The sequence below is a fragment of the Cebidichthys violaceus genome, unplaced genomic scaffold (genome assembly GCF_023349555.1).
Source record: "Cebidichthys violaceus isolate CVI_PGR_0920_01 unplaced genomic scaffold, fCebVio1.0.p SCAF_1, whole genome shotgun sequence".
NCBI lineage: Eukaryota > Metazoa > Chordata > Actinopteri > Perciformes > Stichaeidae > Cebidichthys > Cebidichthys violaceus.
The window spans coordinates 23017438-23021125 of NW_027176262.1; the positions used below are offsets into that span (position 1 = coordinate 23017438).

General features: G+C 41.1%; 1 protein-coding gene across 4 annotated transcripts in view; it reads right to left on the reverse strand.

The window, feature by feature from the left end:
• Positions 1–1123: 1123 nt before the first annotated feature.
• The window catches only part of hic1 (hypermethylated in cancer 1), a 15633-nt gene continuing 13068 nt past the window's right edge, over positions 1124–3688 (reverse strand). For all 4 annotated transcript variants that reach the window (XM_068715773.1, XM_068715746.1, XM_068715755.1 and 1 more), the window contains exon 2: positions 1124–3688. This exon is cut by the window's right edge. The gene's annotated coding sequence lies outside the window, so the exon portion shown is untranslated.

The following is a 3688-nucleotide window of genomic DNA, read 5'->3' on the forward strand; positions in this document are numbered from 1 at the left end:
AAAATACTTTCTATGAATCGTCCTCTGGTTCTGGTTCAGGTCAGTAAAGACAACAGACTCATTACATGAACAACCATAGTGACAGAAGTGTGGTGACTAAATGTCTCAAAGCGTGCAGGACATGGTTAGCTAGAGAACGACTGATTTAAGCAAAGCCCACTGTGTAATAAAGTGGAATTGTTCCTTTTAACTCAGAGACAGCTGTGTCTGCCTTCCAGCTTTTGGAAACAGAAAGAACTGCGGCGTGATGACTGGTCACGCTGTTCCTTTTTGTTTTCGCCCACTGTTCAAACGGCATAAAAGTGGACGATGTCATCCATTACACCTGGTGAATTTGATCTCTCAGGAAGCACCTCTGCCTCACGAATGCTGCTGATTTACAGCACCCCAGAGACAAAGATGCTAATTTGTTTAATGTCAAGACAAAGACGTAATTTGTGGCAAGTTGCTTGATTCATATCAAACATCTGGAAGGCGCTATGATTTCTTACGTGCTGGTGATAATAAGGTTATTTTCACACAGTGGAAAAGGATGTGTGTGTGTGTGTGTGTGTGTGTGTGTGTGTGTGTGTGTGTGTGTGTGTGTGTGTGTGTGCCTGCCTGGCTGCTTTTGCTCCTGCTGACAGAGTAATGGATCTGTTCATTGTTGCATGTGGACTGTGTGTGATGTATGAGATTCATTTGAAATTCTCTGTCCTAAATGAGGCACTCACATGTCTCCATATCGGAGAATATGGACTTGAATGTGAATGCATTATAGGAAAAAGTAAAGAAGTTGCTGGTTTTTTTGCGGTCTTCGTTGCTGTGAAACGGTCTCGATCGCGGTCTTTTGTCTTGTGTATTTTTTTAATGCGAAACCCATATCATGCTCAATAACTGTGTCAAAACCACAAATGGTTGCTGTCCTGGTCTTATACTTACGGTATGGTTTGATGGAGTTTTGAATTGGGGTAAAATAGTGTAATAAAATTTAAGGTTATCAATGTAATCCTATCTGGAAAAGTTGATCCGTTTGTCTAACAGAAATGTCTATTTATGTATTATTAGATACAGTTGTTTGTTTTTGAATTAGATGTGCAAAGAAACACTAAATAAATGTAATAAAGACACATTTCCTTGTAAATCCGTTATGCAATTCACTTTATTGCCAAGTTGATTTTTGAGTATACTGACGAACAAAACAAAGACGACATTTTTCACATTGGCTTTTAAAAAAACAAAAGCCTTATCAACATGATTTTATCAAGACACCATAATTAAATGAAATTATAAAAACCCACAATTGAAATTTACACAATAATGAATTATAAAACATTTTGACATGCAATAAATACATTCATTTCTCTAAGCAAAGTAAGATCAATATTGACAATGAAATGCAGAAAATACTGTTTGGTTAATAAATGTATTGCTTTGAATTTGTTTTCATGGTAAAACCACAAAATGAAACGCTGGACATTACTGATGTTTCGCTTCATGCCTGCTGAAATAAGATCCTGTCTTCCACTAAAAAAAAAAAAAAAAAAAAAAAAAAAAATCTAATTTCCATTTTAAATGAGTCATGTATGCTCTGTCATGTGTTTTTTTTTTTTTTTTTTTTTTTCCATTTATCCGCAGCTACTACTGTCTGCGTGGCAGTCTGTGTTACTGCTGAACGTCCTTATCCGTGAACCACAACCAGTCGGGTACCACCACCTCCAAACGTCACACTGATCTCCATCAGATCACAATCCATCATTTATACACAGAGACATTCCCCAAAACCAGAATAGATGTTTCTGTGTGTGTGTGTGTGTGTGAGGCCCCTGAGGCTCTGTAACATTTTGGCATAGGTTTTAGTGTGTGTGTTGGGAGGAAGCTGTCAGTGGAATCACCTTTTCTTTAATAATGACTTTTTCTACAAGAAGCGACAGTCCAAACGGAGTACGGAAACCTAATTAAATCTGATCTAATCTGGGCTGGAGCAGCAGTCTGCCATCCAGCTGTGTGTGTGTGTGTCCGCGCGTGTGTGTGTGTCCGCATGTGTGTGTGTGTGTGTGTGTGTGTGTGTGTGTGTGTGTGTGTGTGTGTGTGTGTGTGTGTGTGTGTGTGTGTGTGTGTGTGTGTGTGAGAAATATATACACAATCAAATCTTCTCCTTGACCAACTTTTGCTCTTCCAAATCCCTACTTGTGTCGCCCTTGCTCTTTGTTTGTCTATAAAAAAAATTTGAAACTTCTGGAGCAGAAGTTGAACACTGTAAACGAAAAAAAGGTTCCAGCCAAAGTCCACTCAGTTTGTCTTGTGTGTGTGTTCAAGGTAGAGACAGAAACAGAGGTCCGAGCTAAACAGATGGAAGACGACACGGGCAGCCAGAGCCCCCCGAAGACAAAGAGCCTACTGTGGGTCGTGTGCTGATTGGGTGATAATTGTTAGGTCTGGGGAAAAAGGGGATGACATCTCTGAGGACACGCCGACATGAACATTAATATCTAGAAGTAAAGAAAAAAATGACCTGCAGCAGGTCAACAATGAAAAGGCAAAAAGAAAAAAAATGTAACGTCCTAAAAGAGGGACATGAAAAAGAGTAAGCGGGACATGAAAAAGAGTAAGCTCACAGAGTGAGGGGTGGGGGGGGGGGGGGGGGTGAAGAGACTCACAGAGCAGCCAGGTTTTTCCTTGTGATTTACTGAAGGTTGTGACTATTGGGCGCAGGCTATTTTTCTCTCCGTTTCTGCTTCTTTTTCCCTCTCAGCTCCTCTCCCTTACTTGTTCTCTCCATCTCAGTGCATGACTTGGCTGGTGCAGCGGAGGCCCGGCTCAATTGTGCAATTTCATACATGTTTACTTTACTGGCATCTTTCGGAGCATATTTTCCCCCCCGAACATTTCCCCTCACATTATTCTCTGCATTTCCTCTACAGCGATACGCTGCCTTTAATCTCCCTCTGTAAGCCCTTTCTTGGCTTCGGGATCCGAATACAATAACGATGTCAGACTTTCTTTTTTTTTTTATTATTATTTGGCCCGTCATCTCCTGTATTTTAACACATGCCACGAAGTTCGTTTTGGAAATTGATCAGGGGCTTAAAGAAAAAGAAAGTAGCTCCTCACATAAACATTTAGACAACTGTCTTCTTCAGCATGAAAAACAGCTGGAAGTAAGTGGATCATGGGAGAGGAGGGAGGCAGCGGGCGCTGTGGGTCAACGAGAGAGAGAGAGAGAGAGAGAGAGAGAGAGAGAGAGAGAGAGAGAGAGAGAGAGAGAGAGAGAGAGAGAGAGAGAGAGAGAGAGAGCTCTGCGCAGGGAGGAAGAGGAGGAAAGCGAAGGAGCCAGAGGAAAGGCAATTGTGGGACTTCTAGGGGATCATAAGAGTAATAAAAAAAAAAATCACAATACAATGATTTTTTTTTCCAGAAAAGTGCAGTTTGGGGAAATAAATCTGAAGCAGCTGCTTGTAATAAAGACTCTTGAAAGTGTCAAATCTCTCTGTTGTATACTTCACTCTGCTACACTGTGGGAAAGGCGTTCGGACATGTAGATGTGCAGGTGGACACACACACACACACACACACACGCACACACACAGGCACACATACATACATACATACGCGTTATTGCAGAATCATCAACGCTCGTTATATTGAAGGCACGTTTGCATTGGTCGACTTAAGAGTCAGTTTTTGGTTTCAACACCAAATCAAAGGC